The sequence below is a fragment of the Nipponia nippon genome, unplaced genomic scaffold, assembly GCF_047370975.1.
Source record: "Nipponia nippon isolate SJK-2023a ecotype South Korea unplaced genomic scaffold, ASM4737097v1 scaffold_20, whole genome shotgun sequence".
In the NCBI taxonomy this organism is placed as follows: Eukaryota; Metazoa; Chordata; class Aves; order Pelecaniformes; family Threskiornithidae; genus Nipponia; species Nipponia nippon.
Window position 1 is genome coordinate 9,265,231 of NW_028262337.1, and position 24,682 is coordinate 9,289,912.

Consider the following 24,682-nt stretch of genomic DNA (forward strand, 5'->3'; position numbering starts at 1 on the left):
GTGGGGGTAACGGGAAAAAAAAATATCGAAGTGGCCGCATGTGCAGCTGCGGGGCGGCGGCGTCCGCAGCCCGCCCGGGCGGGGGTCTCGCCTGGGCCCGGCCCGGGCCCCGCGGCCCGCGCGCGGCGCTTTCACTTTCATTTGGGGCGGGGAAGCGTGGGCGCGGGGCGGGGGCCGGGGGAGCGGGAGGGAGGGGGGCACGGCGAGGGGGCGGCGGGCTGCGGGACGGCTTGTGCACCGTAAAGCCGGCGGTGGCGGGGCGGCGGAATCTGGACCTGCCCCCCTCACCGCCGAGTTGGTTTCCGATGGCCGAAAAAAGAGGCGGGGGGGGGGGGGGGGGAATCCTTCCCGAATCTGGGTTCTAAGGTTTCGAGCTCCTGCCAACGGTATTTCCCGAACGGTGCCTGTTCGCCGTCGCCTCCCGAGCCGGGGGCGGCGGGTGTCGGTCTGCTGGTGGATCTGCGGCGGCTGGCGGGCCGGTGGAGCCATCCGCGGGGAAGGGTCCCAGCGCGCAGCTGCCGCGGGGCTCCCCGGGGCCGAGGGGACGCGGTCAGCCTGCGGGGCCGGCGGCCCGCACAGGAGCCCCGCTGCTCGCCCGGGGCCGGCTGCCTGCCCGCGGCGGTGGAGGAGCCGGACCCCGGGCCGGCGCTGGCCGCTGCACGCTTACCTTTGAACACGAGGCACTGCTACAGTGGAATGAGATTCTGCATGTAAGTTTGTGGGATTTCTTTTAACAGTAGCTCTAGCAAAATAAGCACAACCCCCTAAAGAGGCCGTCGCATTTGTCATCATTCACAGTGAAACTTGGCGCTAAATACAATAAACGCTTATCCGTGAGATCCTTCTGCAGCCGGTGGGCAAACGCGTGCTACGGCGGCCCGGGGAGAGCCGGAGCTGTGGAACCCGCGCTCCCCGGGGCCGGGGCGCCCGGGGCCAGGAAGGCTTGCTTCTGGAGAGCGGCTGTCAGGCGGCCGCCGGGCCGGTGGCTCGGCCGAGGGCGCCATCCCGCGTCGGCCGGCGGGGAGGGAGCGGGCGGCGGGCCGCGTCCCCCCCGCCGCATCCCGTACCTGCCTGGGCAACCGCTGCTCTTAGGTCCGGCGGTGTCCGCTTAATTAAAACAGGCATTTCTAATGAGTATTTTTTTGTTAATATGCCAGAGTTCCCGCTTCTGCAGCAAGCTAATGTGTAAGATGGGCACATGGATAAACCACGCTCACGGAGCGCGCTCTGTGGCAGATGCAGCCAGGTGTACCTTAGCCGCAGCATCGGTCTCCGTGGTCAGGCATTGCGAGGGGTTCTGCTCACCCTTTTCTGCAGACTCCATGGTGTATACGGAGAACTGGGGGAGTCCATCCTTTTGAAAGGAGAGATGGTGAAGAGAGAGTTTTTTTCCCCATTCTACATCAGGACCAAAAATAACCTGTTGAACAGAGAGGCAGATATCACAGCCAATTGCCTCATGCTTATGGTATCCTCATGGGATTTGGGAGAGCTGCCTTCAAACCAGACCCTGCCCGAAGCAGGCTCGGGAGCGCTCACGTTGCTGTCTGACGGCTAGGCTGGGGACTGTTCTGGTGTAGAAGACTGGCCTCTCCGTGGCTGGAGCTGGTCCACTGTGTATAACTGATCAAATACTCATCAAGCTAAAAAGAAAGACAGCTTATCACTGTCTGGTTAGGGCCCTCACATGAGTTCAACTCCCTGCTCTAAATCAAGCAAAGGAAAGCAAAGATATATGGGCCGTGCAAAACCCAGCTGCTTGCTCAGTTTCTCAGTACTTTCTCAAGTTATTTATTCCCTGTCCCAGACAACTACATTTTCTTGCCTACACCCGCTGCTGGAGCTGAGAAAATGTTTCCAATAGCAATTTTGTCAAAACTGGTATATTACCAGGAAAAGCTTTGGCTCCAGTTAAAAAATTCCTGACCATCTGTGATCAGAATTTCTGACAGAATTCCCGATACAGTTTCACTTACCTGTTTTGCTTTATTGCATAAAACCATTTTTCAGAGGCAGCCTCATTCAGATAAAAATAGTGAGCTTATCTGATGCCTTTTATTTTTGTTTCATCAGCCCAAATAATACCTATATACATTTTTTATGATTAGCAACTTTTTAGAAAAGAAACTTGCACGGAAAGTAGTATGCAGATTTTTAGCATAAATTTTTCTTTGCTGCAAGTAGAAATCTTTGTAGCTGTGATAGGAATTCTACTGTGAATTCTGATGATATGTATAAACCATGTGGGCAACGGTGTCTCAGAAGCTCTGGACAGGATTACACATTTATTGAGCACAAAGCATATTACTCCATGTCTTAACCAGTTTGTTAGTCTTTGCTGACCATGGGAGTAGTTAGCTAAAGCACTCTTGACTTTACTTTAGGCCTTTGAATCCTAAGATTGGCAAGCACACTTTTTTGTTTAAATAAATATTTGTCTTAAACTTCAGTTTAACATTGCTAGACATATTTGGAGGTATGTGGGGTTGATTCCAGGAACCTTGCTTTTAACTGAAATAAATATAGGAGAGAAAGCTACAAATCTTTGGTAAGCAGTGCGTTTCTGTAAGATGAGATTCTTGTTCCCTGTATCTTTGGATGGGCATGCTTGAAAGTATGTTTTTTTTTTCCAGGATATATTTTTACCTGGTCAGTGAAGACCTGAGGATAATAACCTATCATATTTAGAAATATCCCAGTTGTGTTTGGGGAGATAATAATAATTTTTAAAAGTTAAATATAAAATTATGTTATAAATTACATAAATTCACTGGCTAAAATACTTTGATTGATCATATAATTGAAAAAAGTAATACATGATAACCTTGCATTTATATGTGCTATAGGTTCTGTGCTTTATCTGTGCTTATAGGGAGAAAAGCTCTTGATGTGCATAAGGGCTTCATTTTTAGTCCCCTGAACTAACAGATCCCAGGGGTGCTTGAAGGTAATGGTGCTGTTGAGATCCAGTATCTTTCACTGATGTTTCCTTGTAAATAGCCTGAATTCAGATTGCTTACAAATCTCATCTCCCCTTGCAGGAAGAGATCTAAAAACATCTCTAGAGATGCCCCTGGGCCATGTGTTCAGCCTAAGACCAGCCACCTGCCATCAGAAGTAGAAGCTATTGTGCCTGGCACATTGTGTTTCAGAGAGAGAATGCATATCAAAGTGTACTTGCAATTGGAAAATGCACCCCTTTTGAGTTGAGCTGTCCTTGATGGCCCTCTAAAACAAAATTCACAGTGATGCATTTGGCTTCAAGTATGGCTTTGAGGCTACTTCTGCCCAGCAGTGCCGGTATTGGCAAGAATGTCTTCATTTAAATATGAAGAGCCTTACCAAAGGCAGGATGGTAGACCATCCTTTTCTAGGATGCTCCCTGCAAGCAGTTGTGTGTGTTGTGCTGATGCGGGGCTTACTGTCACCCCAGCCTCCTTGTTTCTGCAAGACCCTATGAACCTGGCCAACCTAATCATTTTAGTATAAGATTTGGAAATAAAACTGGAAAACTTCATGTAAGCTTGGCATCCTCCAGCATGTCCTGGCCAGTTTCCTCCCTGGTGGAACGCAGATGAGGGAGGGCAGAGAGAAATCAGAGAAGATTATGAATGTGGTGAGAGTAATGCTCAGAGCTTGCTCAAAACGTGGGAGGGGTGGACAGTGGGAGGGGTAAGATTAAATATCTCTCTAGTAAACCTAAGATGAGGAATCTTAGACTACTCAAGCTGATTAAGGAACCCCTATAGTAGAATGGATGGTGGCCTCAAATTTTGCAGGCAAGTAAGATGGAATGATCCTATCCTCATTAACATTAAAGTAGAAAGTATAGAAAAAACAATACAGTTCCACACAAGAACAGGAATAGTAGTAAGCAGAAGAGAAGAGGTAACTCAGATGAGGGAGTTGTTTATTTCAAAGACAGCGTATTTTTTCCTGCTTTGTCTATTTCCAGCTTGCCAAGTCAAGAGAGAGACCAGAAAGAAGATTAGGTTAGTAGGCATAACAGTTTGTTTAAAGGGAGCATTTTCCAGCTATGTGTTCTATAGGTTTTTTGTGTATTCTTGTTTTGTTACTTTCCTGTTTCCAGAGAAAGTTGTTCCTAAGATCTGAGCAATCTGTAAGGCTTATGGAGAACAAAGCTGAGACAACTTGTACAACATGTGGAAAATGTGTATGGAAAATCTCTATGGAAAAATTTGGCAAATGGTATTCCTCAAAGATTAGTGTACACAGAAACATATAAAAGCTATGCAGAGAATCTTAGCAAATACATAAGAATTCAGTTATTTTGATTTTAGAATAAAAAATCTGGAATTAACTCACAAAAAGACTTGGCTATTGCCATGCAGAGCACTGCAGCATTTTGCAGTCTGGCACTCAGCTCTAGGAATGACACTCCCAGTGCAGAATTAGGCACCTCGGTCTCAGGTGCCCGAGTGACTGGTTTAGTTTCTGAATTGAAGGAGAATTACGGTAGTCATACTGATGAGCATTACAGACTGCTCATTTAGCATCTGCTGAACCATGTGGTGATTCCCCTTTTCTTGGTAAGCTTTATATAAAAGCATGAACACATACACTGATGTTAGAGATTGTAAAATTGGATCATGAAATGAGCACAGATTTATTTTGAATGGAAAGAATTGGACTTTCCTTTCCATATTCCTGGACTGTATAGCTGGAAAAGATTTATTAAAGACTCTAGAGCATACGGTGCATACTGCTTTGGACACAGATTACAACTTTGTCTAATTTAGATGGTTTTCTGGCATTCTTTCTAGCGTAGTGTCTTGAAACAGTTTATAAATGGAACTATCTTTAATAAAAGCTGTTAAGCCAATGATTTGAAGAAGAATTGAAAAAAAAATACAATGCTCACCTCTCCCCTTGTAACTTTTGAGTATCCCTCCAAAATGCAAAGACTTATTGTGAATGCAGTAAGGTGTTATGTGAATGTGGTTAGCAAATACATTTCTTTCCTCTTATCTCACAAGTAACTTCATTGTTAATTTTCTTATAGGATTATCACAGCACTAACAGCTCCTTGTTTAGGGAAGACAGTGTTCTGCTTTGAAGGGGTTTATTAAGGCCCCTTTAAAAAGTCCAGCATTTCCCTTTTCCAACTTACTTAGGGTTGGCTGGTTTTGCGTGAAGCTGGTTTGTGCAGCAGTAAGGGCTCTGACGCTCATATATGTCCCTAACCTGGAACTGGTTAGACACTGGAGACTGAAGAGTAGGAAGGGGAACTGCCATATATGCTTGCCCTGTTTTTTGCCCAGTTGACCCTAGTTATCCCTTTGTGGATAGCCAAGAGTGGCTACTCTTGGAGACAAAATCCAGGGCCAGATGAATCTTTTGGTATGACCTAGCAGCTGTTTTTATGTTAAGGGCAGTCTTTAGCTTCTTCAATACAAATTGTAAGAAGTGGCTTAACTTATAAGCACTTCCCACTTCCCACTAATTTCCATTGTAATTCACGGGCATTCAGAGGCATCCATGAGACTCCACTACGCTGTTGCAGCTCAGGAGCATCCATATATTGCATTTAGTTGCTCTACTATGAGATCTCCCATGAAAGAACAGTAATAAGAAGAAGTCCCAAAAAAGAATTTACTGTTCCCCTACTCATGACCACGGCTATTTGTCAAATGAACGTCTAAAAGCCCTCTGCCACTTATACGAAGCCTTGGAGCAAGAGCAAATACCACGATGGCTGAAATTTATATAACACTTTCATAGGACTTAGTCCTATGACTCTTCTGTTGTTCCACTAAATATTATTGAGATACATTCAGTCTTGCATATATGTTTGTTTATTATTTGTTAAAAGGGTACTATTATAGTCTAAAGATAAAACTAAAATAAAGGACTTTCAATAAAAGATCAAACGTCACAACAATAGTTTTCCAGCATCAAAAATGTCTTTTTCACATTTTGCTGAAAACTCAGGTATGCATTAAAGTCACAAACAACTTTTTGTTTCTAAGGAGTCAAAAGATTACACTTCTTAGTTAACAGGCCTATATTCTGGGCACCATCTGTGAACTGAAATATGAACTGGATTTAGCATACTTGTGTTCCTGCTATAGCCATTAAGTGATTATTTGCATCAGTAGGCAAGTTATACTGAAAAAGGATAAGATTCGATTTTTCTCAAAAATCTTTCAGGATGCTTAACATTATGGTTCAACAGACTTGTACAGTATATGCTATCAGTTTTGCATGCTAACATGGAATAACCGTAAAACCATCCAGGGATAGGAAGATGATGGTGTGTGGCCGTTCACAGATGTTTATGGGCAAAGGAGGAGGGAAAAGCAACTTGTTCCTGTGTTTGTACTTATGTGATGAGCCAAGATCAAAAGAGCCCTCATCCTCCATGTGGTCATCACTGGAAACTCTGATACAGATTCAGGCTGATTCTAGTAGCAACCTTCTGAGCTCCTGAAACACTAACATCTCCTAACTTCAGGTTTTCTTTTTTTTTTTTTTTTAAAAAAAAACCACTCTGTATTCTCACCATGCCTGAAACTCAATTAGTGGTAATAACTTCTACGTATTATTTTTGTAAATTTTGTAATTAATGGTCTATCAAGAGATTTGTCAGCCAAAATAAAAGCACTCAAAGCAAATGGAGTAACAGCTAAAGAAATCTACAGGCTTGGAGAAAATGCTGGACATCTATTTTTAGCTCATTGAATCCCCAATGGCAGGCATCTATAAATCTACACAATTTCATCCACAGATTAGGTTATCTGGCAATTAATAGATTAAGCTCCTATATAAATTATTGCATGAACAGTTTTCTGCATAGATTTAATTATAAACATAACACAACTCTTCCAGTACTGCCAGTCTGTATAAAGTTTGGCTAACAATAAGTACCTACAGCCATCTTAATTTAACAGTGTATTTACAAGGGCAATCAGGTATACATAAGGAGTACAAACACCAATGGCAATATCCCACCTGCAAGTGTGTGTCTACAGTGAATGTTTTCTGCTGTCTTTAAAAGAAGGACTTAAACGTTAGCCTGTTTCCTAAGCCAGTTAATGCTCATCTTGAGTAGCACAGAAGTTTAGTTTTGCATTTTACCAGATATTTGCTAAGAGATCGAATGGGACTACAAGGGACCTAGGTGTAATCAAGCATTAATTACTTCATAATTCAAGGATTTGCGTAACTCAAATAGGTTAAATTTGTGCAACATCACGCCTGCAGTTCAGCTGGTACAAATTTTAAATCAGGCCAAAGTACATTTTAGTAATTCTAAAAGCAAGGTATTTTACAGCTACTTCCACCACTGCAAGACTGCTTACTCCCCTAGCTGAGGCTCATACCTCTTCTAAAGTATTGTTTATTTTATGCATCACCTGTGGGTATAGCCTGTCATTTCTATTTAAAGCTAGACGCGTAGCATTTTTATTTCTCATTTTCGAATAGCTGTCCCTGAGCCATTCTCATTCTCTATCCCCAGATACAATGTCTGACTTTCAGAGGTGAGAAACAGAATTGGGATTTTCTCTGAATAGGCTTGGGGGAGGGTGCAGGGGTAACCTTTGCTCTTGTTCTGCCCCAGATTCTCGGCTTTGCACATGAATGGATACTCTTCTATTGGGGTCTTTCTTTTGGGGGATGAAACAAATTAACTGCAAAAGAATACCAGGGAATTCACTTTGTGCACTATCTCTGCAAAGTTTTTTTCTGAGACTCCATGGAAAAAAGAAATTCAGAAGCTTGAAACGCATGATGCAAAACTCACAGAAGAGGCAGGGCAGTCCAGCATTCCTCGCACACTGCTCTACAGTAAAACTACACACAAATCTCTTACCAGTTACATGGTTTCCTACCAAACATGGAATGTAAAATACATTACTATAATTCTGCTGAAGTCCAACGGTAGATTTTAAGATAAAAAGTTTTGTGCTTGTGTGTTTAATCGTTGCTCTCTAACGAAGAAGGACAGAGACTAGGTGCTTTTTATATTTTTAGTTGAATAATTTGGGAAACTTAAAGAAATCTGATGTGCAGAAAAGTATTTTTTCATCTTGAGAACAGAGCTCTGGGTGACAAAATGCCCACACTCTCTATAAAGTATGATTAGATATTACGACTGTTTTTGTCAAAAAAAAAAACAAACCTCATTATGCTTGTGCTACTAAACATGACATATGTCCTAGTAAATGTGCCTGGGTGGACGCATTGCTACCAAAGTGTCTCCTGCCGCTTGCTAACATTTCGGCCTTTAAGCATCTCAGAGGTTCTCCTAGTTGTTTCATGTACGTATTTTACACAGAACACTGGAATGAATCTTGTATGACTCAAAGTGAAAAAGCTGTAGAAAAAGATGACCATCACTACTTTTTGTGTTTTCTTGGTTATGAAGCACTTAAGTGTTTAATAGACATTTACTGAATCTTACAGTGTTTTCAGGTGAGACAGCGGCACTGTGATCAACAATAATGCATGCTCTGCTCTGTCCATCGACAACAAACGACACATCAGCAGTGGGATCAACAATGTATCAGGGCTATCCGAATTCTGTCTCCCTCTCTGATCCTGTTCAGGAAGAAAGTGAATTCTCCCCCTGACCTCTGAGGCGCATTAGGAATACTAATTGTAAGTATGTGCAATATTAATGGTACGTGTGTGCAATCCAGTGGTCATTACCTCTTAGCTTATTAAACGACTTTTCACAAATGAGAAACAGTGTACTGTGTATTAGTCGGCAAGGTCACACGGGCTTAGTGACTTCAGTGCATATTAAAAAATTTAAACTATTTTATTCAGGTCTATTTAAATAGATTTAAACATAGATTTGTTTCGTGAAACAATATGTACATATAAATGTAAAATGTGCATATGCTGGTATTGGGAGAGTGAGCAGGGCTACTATTTAAATTAGTTCTTTACAATTTTCATAAAATAATGCTTTGCTATTAAAAAACCCAAACTGATCTTGTCTTATGGTTAGAGTACTGTGTTTAAACTCAGATTCCTAGCTTTTCTCATCTTTGTTTTTGAATAAGCATTTTCTGAAACATTCAGATGGGTTGATAGTAGTGAACTTATAAGCACCATAGATTTACAATTAAAGAGTTCTTACAGCTGAGCATGGGGAAAGGGCTCTCCTGTTGCTGATTATCTGGTTTAGATTCAGCTTTTCAGACAGGTGTACCGGCCCTTGCAGCAAGTAGTTCCGCTTTTGAGGCTGAATAAAAGTAGTCTAGATTACCCAAATGATTTTTTTAAAACACAGTCAAATTTAACTTGGACTAATTAACTGTATAATTAGAAGGTAATTTGCATGATTAACAAACACTGCTTTTTACCCTTTGGGAAAAAAATAAGAGTAATTAAAAGGAATTCCCTTTTTAAAATACAGTTTATTTTGGATATACTTCTTATCCATCTTTCTTCATGTTATTTTACTAAACTAAACATACTTCATTGTTTTTTCATAATACTAGTAACAAGATCAGAATCTCCCTACAAATATTACAGCTCTGTCAGAATAGGTAATTTGTATTTCCTGACTTCACACTTGGTCATCAGGCAATCGTCCCACATCAGGCAGCATAATACTTTAAACCCCTGAGCTATAGAGTTGTAGAATGGCCAGCTGGAAGCAAAATAGGTTTCCCCTTACCCATTGCCAATGTGCTAGATTCAACCAATTCCCTGAAGAAAAATGACTATATACTTGGCACACAGCAGCTACTAAATTTAAATTCCTCACGCCCCTGTATACTAAGCTTTCTATCTGGTTCAACACTGAACTCCTGTGATTTGGCCAGCTTGGATTCAGAAAGGGATCTTAGCCATCAATAAATTTACTGAAAATGATGCTTTGCTTTGCTTTCCTTTCCTTCACAGTACTAAAAGGAAGTTCTAGTGAGATGGAAAAAATGGCAGATATAGCCAGCCTGACATGCCGTCAACAATCATTTTGGCTCTATTACCTGCGCCAGTCCACATCCGATTGCACTGCTTCATTTCTGTCATGAATTACTGTCGTCTGTAGAAATGTGCATGGTTAACCAGCAAATCTGAACTGAATGCAGATTTTCTAGAAAGGAATGGAAGAGGAAAATGGTCTGAACAGTCACTTTTCCTTAATGAAAACAACTTTTAGTTAGGGTTCTCAACTGTTCCTGGGAGTACATAAGATTCATCCAACATCATATGGAAGAATCATTATATCCCTCTCTTGTGATTGTTTAAAATAAGTGCCACTAAACTGAACAAACATTGTCTGTGTGACTCAGCAGACATTTATTTAACCCACATGTTTATGAGTTTTATGATGTCCATTTATTCTAGAGAAAACTTAATTGCAGAATTCGTATCTTTATCTCAAATTAGATTGTTATAAACTATCCATGTGTGTTGTAAGCCTGATGGGTACTGGATAGGAGACAAATAAATATAGACGATGTTGGCTTAAGAGATCAATACTAAAATGCAACTTTTATAGAAGCAGAAGCATGATTCTCTGATTTTGTAAACCATGAACTCAAGGTAATTTTGTTTGGTTTCAGAGACAGTAGGATTGGCTTCTTTGGTTTTACTAATTTAATTCTGACACATAGGACTCTGTAACTGTCTCCAGTTTCCATTATTCCTACAAACCCTTTTTATGTGGAGCCAAGATGGAACGACCCATTAAAACATCTTATAGACACCCTTAGTATGTTTACTGACATTGAGATGCATGTATACTAATTTGACAGAGAAAGAAAATCATTGTCAGATGTTCAGAATCCTTATGCATATCCCTGAAATTAAATAGAAAATAAGGAGAGATTTTTCCTTTGTGTTTTTAGACCAAGAACTTCGGGATTTTTTTCTGTATGACAGTTATATTCTAATGTCTACCCCATATTAAGTCACAGTCAATATTACAATTTTTCTTGAATAAAATAATGGTTTAGCAGAAAAGAGTCTTTATCCAAGCCAAATGCTTTTCAGGTTGCACTGCCTCCACTGCTGTTTCATTCCTGTCCAATACACCATTTGTTTTTGGTGCCATAAAGACTTCTCAAATTTGGGCTTATTCACCCTGTGATCAAATCTGTGGGCTTATATCCACCTGTGATTAGTCTCTTACAATGGTCACAGTTTCATCTCCTTTCTTTGGGTTTAAGAGTTTAGGAATAGTGACGGTGAAGTTGAGAAGGAAGTGGTTTATCTGATTAAAAAAATCATGCATCTTCCCATTTAACAATGAGACAAAATACAGTCTTCTGTTAAACTGTACATCCAGACTACTTAGCTGACATGTGAGAGACCCAGTTTCATGACCCTTCTTCAAATAAATCAATATTATTTATAGTAACTGGAATTGATTTAACATAAAACTGGGAAGAGATCTATGTTTGACTGGTAAATTGGTTTGTTGTCTTGGCATTCAGTAGCACAAATCAAGGTTCTTACCTTTGCTTTACCCTAAGGTTTTACACATCCTGTCTAGGAGTCCTTATTAATAGACTGGGGGGTGATTCTTTTATTAAATATCTTCTGGTCTATCAGTTTCATAAGCTAATCTTCTGACAAGTGTTCCACTGAAGATGGGAGCGGGACAGCTGAATGATTCACAGAGCTAACTGAAGTGTATGGATCTCATCTCCATCCACAATTCCTCTTTGTCACTTTAGCAGCTCAGGTGTGCACCCCTCACAGAGAGTTTGATATTTGTGCTGATGACTTGCTTCTCTGCAGTCAGCATCAAGTGATAGATGAATAGCCGTAAGAATTACCTCCCCAGGACATATTGATATTGCCTGGATCAAAAATTTTACAGACTGTGTAGTTGCATGGAAGGCAACTGTTTTTTCCTCCATAAGGAGACTTGCCAGGTCCTCTGCATTTCCTGGAAGCTAGAAATGGAAGGGCGGGGGGGTGCATTTACCCTTCTCTGAAAGTATTTATCTCCTTGTTTTTTGCAGCAGCATCCTGACCAGATGAAGGCTGGCTGCCTGGGCTGAGAAGGCACCTGAAGACCCAAGATGATTCCCAGTAGCTGATGGTCTGTTACAAGGCTGACACTTTTTCCACTGGTTAAGACAGGACATAATGAGCTGCTGGAGGAGGATGCTCTTCCCATATACTTTCTAATGTGTTGGGAAGGATCTAGACTTTTTTGTTTTTATTTTTCTTACCAAGGCTTTTCCTTCTAGCATGATTCAGTGCGATTCTGCAAATTTTCTTTCACAGTTTTACAACATAATGGGTTACTCACACTTTTATTACTGAAAAATAATATATGTACTAATAATCCCATGTTTACAGGGAAGTTTTTGGAAAAGTCTAAAAATGAAAAACATGCCCTGAACTGAGAATTTTTCATTAATTTGAATGAAGAACAACTGCAGGCAGTGCTCTGCTCACAAAGCAGCTAAAACTCTGCATCTGGTAACCGTCTTGGTGGGAAAGGGACCCTTTTTTGTCCCTTAGCTTCCTCTGGACACTTCTGTAAGAAAAAAGAGATGCATCCCTCAGAATTGCCTCAGAAACCAAATGAAAATATTTTTTGAATGTATTCGCTTTGAAGGGAAAATCTTCCGAGAAAGCTGTGCCACAAAGAAAGCGACTGGATGGAGGCTCAGAGCCAAAGATAGGTCTGGTTTGAGTTACAGTAGGGTTAGTGAACACCCCGTTATGAATACTGCTTGACCTAGAAGGTACTGACTTTGGAAGGGGAAATGGGAGAAGAAAGGAAATAGAAAACATAAAAGAGACATTGAAGAACAAAATATAAAGAAAGAAAATTTAAAATGTGTATGGAGGAAGATGGAAAAAGAAATAGACACAAAATATCTCAGGAAAATCTATCATATGATCTTTTTTAATGGTATGAACTAATCTTGTGAACGTGATAGAAGCAAAAAAAGAAATGCCACTTTTTTCCAAAATAAAATGGTAATTCTTGCTCTAGAATTACTCTATGTGCAATACATGGACTGAGATTTTAACATCATAGCATATAATGTAGCAACTTTTTTTTTTATTTTAGTCTACTAAAGGCTACGTAAGTGCTTCATATATTGAGTAGTATATAAAAACAGTAGCATGCTATTTGTACTTCATTATGTATCACTATGCCAAAATGGGAAAACAACTTTTTAAAACGGATCACATCTTGTCTTATCCTTTAGTTATCAATTGTTTTGAAATGAATAGTGATTATAAACAAAAAATTTTCTATTTTACTATATAGCTGCCATATAGAGTATTAATACACCATTGAGGTGATTATTTACTGCTTAAGTTTAGTGGAAACATACTGTTAGTGAACAATGAAATTTTGAACACTATTGTCAGTAAATTTAGGCAAAGGATTTCCTTAACCATGCAAAAAGCAGACATAAATCTTTGAAATAAAATATTTTCATGGGAAAATATAGCACTAATTAATATACTAAAAATATTCCATTTGGTCTGATTCAGACTGATTTGTTGCTTACAGGCAATTGTGTGGTTTGCTAATAATTTGTTAAACACCCATATCTGATAATGTTTCTTCACATAAGCCTGATCCCTGCCATACATATGCATGTTTATTGGAAAATCACATACTAAGATTCTTTCAATATTATTTACTTCTTAAATTGAGTTCTGAACTGCTACCATAAATTAGATGTTTGAAAGTGAAACACATCAACTTCTGTTTGATTATTTCAGTCTCTAATTTTTTCTAGGTACTCCTGCTTTGTAAAATTGGCACTGGGTTTCTGTCCCCTTGCAAAATTACGTGCAAGTTGACTACATTCCAGATTGCATTTTTGAATTATAGCAGCTTGAAAACAACCTTGCTGAAATGTTGCAAAGATAACTTTGTTCAACAATCATGACAATGCTTCTTTGTAAACATTGATGCTGCAGTAATCCGGTGGGACAGCTTCATCCTTGGTGTATCCCCACAGACAGTCCTATCTCTAGTGGCAAAGAACTGCAGCAGGAATTAATTTGGCTGAGTAAAATAACTCTCTCTTGATTTAAGGTGAAGGTTTACATCTAACTCCTGATAGTTCTATATAGAGTTAGCTGATTTGTTTTAGGATGTTTCTGGCATGGTACAGGAGACTTCTCATTGTAAGTACTATTCCTATCATACATCCTACTGGGGCTCCATCTGTCCTCTCCCAGTTTCATTTGGTTTATATGACTCTTGGCTCTCTAAAAAGTGCTGCTTCTCTTGCAGTAATTCACAGTTGATGTAGAGATGTAATATTTCATAAAATTAGTGTCTGTGTTACATTATAAAATTTGAATGCGGCTGCAGCTACACTTTTCTTGACGTAGAACAGTCACTGTTTGACTAACTCAGTCAAGACACAGTTGATATTCTCAGCTTCAGTGTTTCTGAACTGTAACCCATATGTGAGAGCTTTCTGAGTTAATCATCTCAAAGTTAGCAGTCCAGAGACTTGCAAATGTTTTTTAAATTCAGCTTTGTTGTTACTGCCCACGTCAGTCCTAGCTGTAGGAGGAAAGTTACATTTGAATTTGTGTGTTGTTCTTAGCAGAATTCTGCTGAGACCCTCACATATGCAGTTATGGTATTATTTTTATACCTTTGCCAGTTCTTCAATATTTCATCTTGCCAAATAACAGACGATGTGCAATGTTGCCAGAATCCTGTCATATACAAGGGACTTTGATCAGGTTACACTATTTTTGTCAAGCTTCCGCACAGTCAGTCAAAGAATGTATTGTCTGCACAGCCTTAGCCTTCATATGCAAAGAGCATCAAAACTAAGCTCCTGTTTGCAGTCAGGGGTTGCCCTGCGAAGTTAGAGCCATCTGGCACCTACGTGATAAAGTGTAGTTGAATTTTTAATTTGCAAAACAGGTAGGAGGACTATTCTGAACAGACTTAGTAACTTTAAATTCAGCTCAGTTGAACAGTTTCACCTTTCCATGATGAAACACAGATCTGCTCCCTTTCTATTAAGCAACTTGATTCACATTGACCTCAGCCTTTGGATTCTTCTCTTAAATACAACAAATTAATTACCTAGTTTTCCAGTATTGCAGTTCAGTGTTGCAGGACTATAACCAACACCTTCCTGGATCTAATCAAAATAACAACTTTCAGTGCAATGACTTTCACAAAAGAAAACCCTCTAATAGTGAAATAGACACAAGTCCAAAAAGGAATGATACTGAAGTAAAAGCATGCTGCACATTCAAATAAAAACCTAGGTGCAACTGCATAAGGTTACGAATACACAGTGGCGTTGTAAGCTAGCACTTCCTCTTTGGCAAAGTTTATTAACATAAATTAATAATTTAACCATAAGAACTTTACAGTCAGTGCAAATACACATAAAATTGAACAGTTCTGTTAAATAAAAGCAAAAGAAGTACCAAAGATGAACTATTATAAGAGATACCAATTTTAAGCACTGTAATTTGTTTCTGTGGATAGTCTAGTGTTTTAGCAAAGGCGTCTCTTGATCATGACACCAAAAATAATGGCTTGCCTCTTCACCAGTCAAAATTCCACAGTGTTCTATTAAACAAAATAAAACCACTTTATAATCTTAAGGAAACTTGAGCAACTGATTGTTGGGGAAATGATTTATTATATATAGTAAAGGACTGGTTATTTATCAAGTAAACTGCAACATTAATCTAGTTTAATTTGTATTTTAAATCTTTCTGCCTGAAACAGTCTCCAGCAACTCATTTAAATGCAACCTAAATTACAATTAGAATAGGAATACCACCAAAATTACATTTGTCTTGGCTAACTATAATCCAAAAGCTCATTTGGAAGCACCTGCAAGGAGCATTTGTTGCCAAATAGAGAAGGCAAGATTATGTTTCATTTGACACAATAAATTTTCTAAAGTACAGAATTTAAAATGTTTGCAGAACAAAGAACTTCTTGTAACCATGGCTGATTATAATTACGAGTAGTTCGGCACTGCTGAGGTACCTTGGAATGCTCATTGTTTAACCTGGAAACAATCTGAACTAAAACCCAGTGTTAGTATTGCCTGAGAATATGCACCAAAGAAAAAAGAGTCTCACTGGCTTAATCATTAGAATTTGACCTTTGGGAATAAATAAAAATCCAACAAGAAAAAAAAACAGTAGATCAAATCCTGTGAACCAAACCGAAACACTGAAAATAATTAATTTTCTCTTAGAAAGGATTAGCTATCCTTTGTGAATAAATAACCCATGAAGGATGAATTGCAGACTTAAACTAAACAGGTGCAAGGTGGCAATACCTTCCCAGACTGTTTTGTATGCTGTTTATTGGACTTTTCCTTTTTTTCCAAAAAAAAAGCTTAAAATACAATATAAGATACAGAAAATGTAGTGCTGATGTACCAAAATACTAAAGAATATTCAAGGTTTCAAGATAGACTTATTTTTCCAAGGTTATATGCCTGTAACTAGCCATAGCAGTCTTCATTAGCATCACTTGTTCTCTCTCAAAACCACAAACAAAAAGCTCATGTGTATTTCTGACAAAAGATTATATCCAGAAACTTTTATGCCAGTCTTTCAAAATCACAATTCATTTATCTGCAGCAAAATCCAGACAAATACAACAGTTAATTTTAATGCCACCATCAAAAGTTGAAAAACTATCTGCAGAACAATTTAGTTCATTCTCTAGGAAATGCCATTAGTAAGTTTGTGCCAATCACAATCTTTTGCAGATTTGAGTTTGTGAGGGCAGATGTGGTCTGCGCTTCCTTGTAACCTTGTAATACTACCTGCTAGAAGGTGTTCATGTTGCTAGATCAATTTCCTCACAATATGAAGTTTGCTGTACCTACATACTCTGAAAAGTGAGAGGAGTCAGGGGCTCTGCACTGTACATACGGTCCAGAAGGATCATTACTGTAGAATGATTCATTTTTTCCTCTTCACGTATGTGCCAGTTGGGATCCCATCAAATCTGAATGGCAACTAGCACTCCCTCAGGTTGAGATTTTCTACTGAATCAGTCACAACTGAAAGCATCATTCTCCCAGATTTGGCCTCTGATTCAGCAGGTGATTGTTAATCCATGAATTATGCTCTGGATGGTGACAGGGTTGTGACTGACATCTTTTTCTTGACCATATGAAAGCCTCCAAGCTCAATACTGGGGTAATATGATATGGGTTAGATGGAGAAGCCTCCTGCTTATCTGATGCTTAGCAGAGTTAGAGCTGTGAGGGGTTTTAAGCAGCGTTAATACTCCAGAGATATAGGCCTAATCAAATAAACCCAGCCAAGTACAATACTACCTTACTCAGCAACAATCGAAGTCAAAGAAATCTGTCCTTACTGCTTGTTGCTATCATGGCATCTATCTTGATCACCACTGGTTGTTATAGGAAACACAAAGATTAACTGAGGTTTACCAAGAAGCCTGACGGACACCTCTCAAGATTGTCCTGTTATGGTCAGCCAATTGTCTATATATGATTTTAATTAAGATCTCAAAATCCAATGACAGTTCTGGGTATTAGTAAGATTGGCTCAGCTGTGAATCTCAGGTAAAGTTCTCATAGCTCAGATCTATAGCAATGTGATGTAAACAACCTCTAATTCAAAAACATTACTCTGAAATGATAGAAACAAATATTGCCATTCAGAAGCCATGGTAACAGGGAGTGTTCAGTTTCCTCTGATCTAGGATATTATGAAGTTTCCTCTTCAGAAAAAGGAAATAAGAATTTCTGCTTACCCTTCTGCTTGATCTGTTCTACAACTCCAAAGTAAATCAAAGCAACCACTTCTTTTTATAAGAGTTACTGTAGAGTGAGGTGCCAAAATTGCCATACGAACATAAAATGAGATGTTTGCCATTGCTGACAATGTCTACTGTTCAAGTACCAACTGTAGTCTCTGACCATGTCCATTGGAACCCAGGTTTCCAGAAGTCAGCTCCAGGACGGTTTTAATGTGGTTCATGCTGATGTCATGAAACTGCAGACTAAGCAATCAATTCTTCTAAGAACACACAGAAAAGATACTGTCCTCAGCTGGAATCCCAGACACCTTTAAATAGTTATCTGAATTGTGACTCCTGCGGCTGTGGATCAAGCATGCTAAAAACTCTTTCATTACACAGACGATCCATATGATCACTAAAAAGCTGATGATAAAGATATGAATAACCTGGGTACATTCTGTTGGATCACTGGTGCCTTAATTTTAAGCTCTAAATTATTTTCAAGAGCTGCTTTTAGAAGATCTGTAGGTTATCAGCAGCCTGACAGACTAAATTTCCTAAAAAAATGGGAAGGAATTATTTTTTTCCTCAGCCACACTTTTCTAGAGTGTGCAAGAGATTCCTCTAAATACAATAAAAACTATCTGAATAAACATCACCTGTAGGTGGTGGGAAATGCATTGGTTTTTTCCAAGATGTGTGTCAGAGCTTCGGTTCAGGACTTCAAAAAAGCAAAGTCTCAAGGATGACAACAGTTACAGCAATCCATGGGTGGTCTGTTTGCCATCACTCGTGTCGGACCTCACTATAGGATGCTTTCTGGATTTTAGTTTTGTGGTTACTACTGCCATATCTGGTATGTCAAGATGGACAGTGTTTTCAAAGGTATATTTTCTTACCAGGAAGAACTTGCTTGTCTGGGCTGGTATACTTGGTTTCAGCAGTGAACCCTTTTTTGGTATTATCCTTGCCTTTTGTTATTGCTCCATAATGTTTTAATGAATTGGCTTTGCTTGACTTTTCATTATAAGCTGGATGCCTTTGTACTAATTTAGAAATATAGCACTAAGCATGTGAGACTGAAAATGTGATCTCTTGGTCACAGAGCTGATGCTGATGAAATTAATGTCAAAGTCCCAGACTCCAATGTGCAGCTAATTTTAAACATGTTGATATCAATGGTCACAATGCTTTTTATATTTCTTCCCCTTGGAATTACAGATGCCTTATTCTGAAGTAAGAGTAGCTGTTAAAGCTGCTTAAATTTTGGCTGAAGGACAGTAACAGGTAAGAATAGCTCAAGTGCTGTATCTGAGTATTCAGGTGCAGGATGAAAGAGAGCAAGAGCAATAGCTGTAGCATTTGTCAGGGATGTGTACTCTCTTTGGGCAGAAGATTTACCTGCTAGATTTGTTGATTAATGATGTGAAACAATTATGACAAACTAATTTCAGTCATTATCAATAGCCGAAGGTGGTGGGGGAACAAATACCCATGTCTCTGCCTGAGCAGTCTCTAACTTGTTTGGAGGAGCAAGATTCTAACACACCCCGAAAAAAATGTTTATGAAAGAAACAGTACTTTTTTCTTCAAAGATAGGATTTGAACTTATACTGATCCAGAGTGAGTCTTCTTGGTATGAGCAATAAGAGGGAAAGTTTCAATGCCATCCTGACCTTTTGCTTGCACTAACGTACGAGGTGTGTATGTATAGCTCTAAGAAAAAGCTATTCAAGGGTTTATGAACTTGCATACTTAAGGTACAAAGGTATGTACAATGGAATCTACACCAAACCACATGCAAAATAGGAATTTTTTCCATGAAGCGGGACAGCATACTCAAGTGACAGATTTAATAGTGTTAGATTTAAACCCACTGTACAGGTCTGCTCCTTTCTACTGAGGTTTCTCATCACCAAGAAAATTTATCCTACTACCAGGAAATGAGAAAGAAAGCCTGGGGAACACTGAGTAGGGAGGAACAGGGTACGTGGTCTTCGTTACCAGCGGTATAAGGCAGGAACAAAGGAGTATCAAAATGCATCCTAAAGCAGATCTACTGTGTAGACCTCCATAGTGTGAGTTGTTCAGTGTAATTCATCTATGTGAAAATGTGTCCTGACAGAAAATGTCTATTGATATTATCCAGGACAGGTCAGTATCATGTCTGGTAAACAACTGGATATTCTACTTCACATCATAGGTAGTTAGACTGTGAAGCTATTTGTCACAGGACATCGTGGATATTAAAAAAAGTACATGGATTCAAAAAGTGATTACACAAATGTATAGGAATCTCAGTTAAGGACTTCACATTGGTGATTATGAAAAGACTTGGCTCTCTTCCTGGCCCATGCAGCTGAAATGGTACACACAGGCTCATTTTGAATACGCAACAACGCTCTGGATGCTAAGCACCTGTTAAGCTGTTCTAGTGTCATAGCTTTACCATGAGTAGGAAGCTCACCTCTTTCCTCTGATCTTTTGTGGCTTTTTCACAATGAAGTGTTTTGTAACTGTATATTAATTTATACACTAGCAAATGTACTTGACAGATATACTTACATAAAGAAAGTAAATGCAGGTTGCCCATTGTTGGACTTTGACTGGGACCAGGCAGAAAATTATTATTGTGAAGTGACAGAGGGGACCAGCTAATTGAACCTGCCAGTATCGCTCCTCTAAGAAAATTCATAACTGTCTATGCTTACACTGTCCACTGAAAGGTCACAATCAAAGAATGGATGACTGTCGGTTAAATCAAATTTTCATCTTACTCAGGCTAGTAGCTCTGAATGTTCATTGAACTTCCTAGCTTTTTTAATGCTAGCTTTGCAGAGTTAAAAATTGACATTAAGCTAAACAAATCCTTATTTCATAGAATGCACATAGGTAGAGTCCCAATATTAGCATTTACGGAAGTGTTAATTCCAGTTAAACAACTGTCACTTAGACATTCATGGAGAAAAAAATGGAGAAGTTACCCTGCTCCATCTTTAGATGTACTCCCCAACCTTCCTGATTGTTGATACTACGGATGGAACATCCTATTCCAGGCTTTTGTCATAAGGAAGATCTGTTCTTCATTACTGCCTTGAACTTCTTCCATTTACTTGCCAGGATTTTTCTAGGCGCTACAGCTTCCAGCTAGCTCTGTTTCAGTCTGAACCAGTTTCCCTTAATAACTGATAATACTTTTTAGGCCATGAGAGAAAATGGATTACCTCTTTCTACAGCTTTTCTTTTGCTGTAGTAAGTAATTTTTAATCAAACCTAAGGAAAAAGCTCTACATTCAAGTTTCGGGTTCTGCGCATGTCCCAAGCCTAAGCAGAAAGGCTTTCCGGACTGCAATAAGATACTGTGGAGCTGCAGAAGGGTCTCGAGGAATATCTACATATATCTTCTCAGGGTCCAACCAGTAGCAGGACAGGGATTTCTAAAACAGCAGACTGTCAATTTTCTTTAATAACCACTCATGAATAAGTTCTATAAGCTTCCATTTTTTGAAAATTTGTACTTAACCTCTAGAACACATTTTATGGCAGTGAGTTCCATAATAGAATATAAAGCTTTATAGGAAGTGCTGTCTTTTAAATCTATTCTGGTAATTTACTTGGATGAGATTTGATTTTGTGTTATGAAAAATAATGAATATTGTATCTTCTCTAGAGCACTCATTTATAGACTATCCTATCTCCTTCTCAGTGGTTTTGGGGTTTTTTTTGGGGGGTGGGTTGGGTTTTTTTTCTTTTTAAAACTAGAGAAGCTACTTAGTGTTTAACATTTTTTTCTTGAACTTACCAATGTCACCAACAGAAGCAGGCATCCAGGGTCAATGAAGTATTTGAGCTTTGTAATATTAGGAATAAGGTGAAAGGATAGCAGAATACAAAGCATTTAAAAACAAATGAAGAAAAAAAAATCTAACAAGACAATGCTAGAAAGCAAAGCCAAGAAACTTAGCTATTTGACTAATTAATTAAAAATACTGTAAGGTAAATGTGGATAGATTAGTCAGACATTAGAGCTAGACTTTGAATAATGGAGGGCAGTTGAGCAAGCAGTATCAAACAAAAAAAAGTCAATGTTTATGCACAACAGCACACACTGGGATCTATACTCATGCCTAGTCACCAATTGTGTGGGTAAAATGAACAGTGTTCACTCAAAACCACACAAGACAATGATTTTTTTTGCTTAACATTTAGTAGGGCTAAAAAAGGCAATTATACTAGAACTTATATTGGATTGGTCCCCTCTCCCTCCCCCATGCATCCTTATGTCACCTTGTAAAGTCGTCACGTGAAATACTCTGTTGAGTCCAGTTCATATTAATTTTTAGCAGCTGCAAGACCTAACTGCAAAAACAGGCTTATTTCAGTCATTGCATTTAGTTTCTCTATCTAGGAAGTTGAGGACAACTTCCTAGTAAAGGTGATGGAGAGCCCAACTGGAGAGGCATTGCTGGACCTGTTGCTCACTAACGTGGAAGAACTTATTGGAGAGGTCAATATTGGAGGTAGCCTGGTCTGCAGTGATCATGCCCTGGTGGAATTCTCAATCTTGAGGGGTACAGGATGGGTAAAAAGTAGAGTCAGGACCCTAAACCTCAGAAAGGCAAACTTTTGGCTGTTTAGGGCACTAGTGCGTGGGATCCCTTGAGAAACTGCCCTCAGAGGCTGTTTGAGCCTGAGAGCTGGGAGATATTTCAAGACATTTTTCTTAGGGTGCAAGAGCTCTCAGTCCTATGTGCAAGAAGTCAAGCAGGGGAGGCAGGAGGCCAGCTTGGCTAAGTCAAGACTTCTTAGCCAAACTAAAACACAAAACCAAAACGCACAGGTGGTGGAGGTAGGGATACACATCCTGGGGAGATTATAGGGACATGGAGGGAGGGGATCAGGAAAGCCAAGGCACAGCTGGAGCTGAAATTGGCTAGGGATGTGAAAAATAACACGGGTTTCTTTGGGTACACAGGACAACAAAGGTAGATGAGAGAAAATGTGCCCCCTGTGATGAGCAAAATGGGAGACCTGGCTACAACTGACATGGAGAAGACTGAGGTACTTTTTTGTACAACTTTTTTGCCTCAGTCTTCACTGGCAAGCGCTCTAGCCACGCTGCCCAATTCATAGAATACAAAGGCAGGGACTGGGAGAATGAAGTACTGCCCACCCTAGGAGAAGATCACATTCAAGACCATCTAAGGAACCTGAAGGTGCACAAGTCCATGGGACCTGAGGAGATGCATCTAAGGGTCCTGAGGGAAATGGCAGATGAAGTTGCTAAGCCACTCTCCATCATATTTGAAAAGTCGTGGCAGACTGGTGAAGTTCCCACTGACCGGAAAAGGGGAAGTATAACCCCCATTTTTAAAAGGGAAAAAAGGAAGACCTAGGGAACTACAGGCTGGTCAGTCTCACCTCTGTGCCAGGCAAGATCATGGAGCAGATCCTTCTGGAAACTATGCTAAGGCACATGGAGAACAGAGAGGTGACTGGTGATAGTCAACATGGCTTCACTAAGGGCAAATCATGCCTGGCAAACTTGGTGGCCTTCTATGATGAGGTTACAGCGTTGGTGGATAAAGGAAGAGCAACTGTTGTCATCTACCTGGACTTGTGCAAAACATTTGATACTGTCCCACACAACATCCTTGTCTCTAAACTGGGGAGACACGGATTTGACAGATGGACCATTCAGTGGATAAGAAATTGGCTGGATGGTCGCACTCAAAGAGTTATGGTCAACAGCTCAATGTCCAGATGGAGATCAGTGAGAAGTGGTGTCCCTCAGGGGTCTGTATTGGGACCAGTATTATTTAACATCTTTGTCGGGGACATGGACAGTGGGATTGAGTGCACCCTCGGCAAGTTTGCAGACACCAAGCTGAGTGGTGCAGTTGATACTCTAGAGGGTAGGGATGCCGTCCAGAGACCTTGACAGGCTGGAGAGGTGGGCCTGTGTGAACCTCAGGAGGTTCAACAAGGTCCTGCACCTGGGTTGGGGCAACCCCCAGTATCAATACTGGCTGGGGGATGAAGGGATTGAGAGCAGCCCTGAGGAGAAGGACTTGGGGGTAGTGGTGGATGAAAAGGTGGACATGAGCTGGCAATGTGCACTTGCAGCCCAGAAAGCCAGCTGTCTCCTGGGCTGCATCAAAAGCAGCGTGGCCAGCAGGTCGAGGGAAGTGATTCTGCCCCTCTACTCTGCTCTGGTGAGACCCCACCTGGAGCACTGCGTCCAGCTCTGGGGTCCTCAGCACAGGAAGGACGTGGACCTGTTGGAGCGGGTCCAGAGGAGGGCCACAAAAATGGTCAGAGGGATGGAACACCTCTGCTATGAGGAAAGGCTGAAAGAGCTGGGGCTGTTCTGCCTGGAGAAGAGAAGGCTGCGGGGAGATCTTATTGTGGCCTTCTAGTACTTCAAGGGGGTCTACAGGAAAGATGGGGAGGGACTCTTTTATCAGGGAGTGTAGTGATAGGATGAGAGGTAATGGTTTTAAACTGAAGGAGGGTAATTTAGATTAGATATTAGGAAGAAATTTTTTTACTGTGAGGGTGGTGAGACACTGGAACAGGTTGCCCAGAGAAGTTGTGGATGCCCCATCCCTGGAAGTGTTCAAGGTCAGGTTGGATGGGGCTCTAAGTAACCTGATCTAGAGGAAGATGTCCCTGCCCATGGCAGGGAAGTTGGAGCTAGATGATCTTCAAGGTCCCTTCCAACACAAATCATTCTATGATTCTATACAATCCTTTATTCTTCTGTGAACTGAAAAATCTTTAAAGTTACTACATCAATAAACTAAAATCTGGTTAGTAAAAGGCATATTTTATTTCCCAAGGTTATAGTCACTATAGATACGCAAGAGCAGAATTTCCAGCTTCAGTTCTGGAGTTAATTTCAGACTATTTGTGTAAAATTGGGCAAGTTATCATTTGAGCACCCATGGACAACAATAATGAGGGCTACAGAAAAGCAGATTAGGATGA

The 24,682-nt window shown here is 40.1% G+C and overlaps 1 long non-coding RNA gene across 1 annotated transcript; it reads left to right on the forward strand.

Moving 5' to 3' along the window:
- The first annotated feature begins 329 nt into the window (after positions 1 to 329).
- On the forward strand, positions 330 to 13,137 carry LOC148055583 (uncharacterized). Its single transcript, XR_015705245.1, has 3 exons — positions 330 to 710; positions 8,428 to 8,622; positions 11,952 to 13,137. It is a non-coding gene; the product is annotated as an uncharacterized LOC148055583 (long non-coding RNA).
- The last annotated feature ends 11,545 nt before the right edge of the window (positions 13,138 to 24,682 follow it).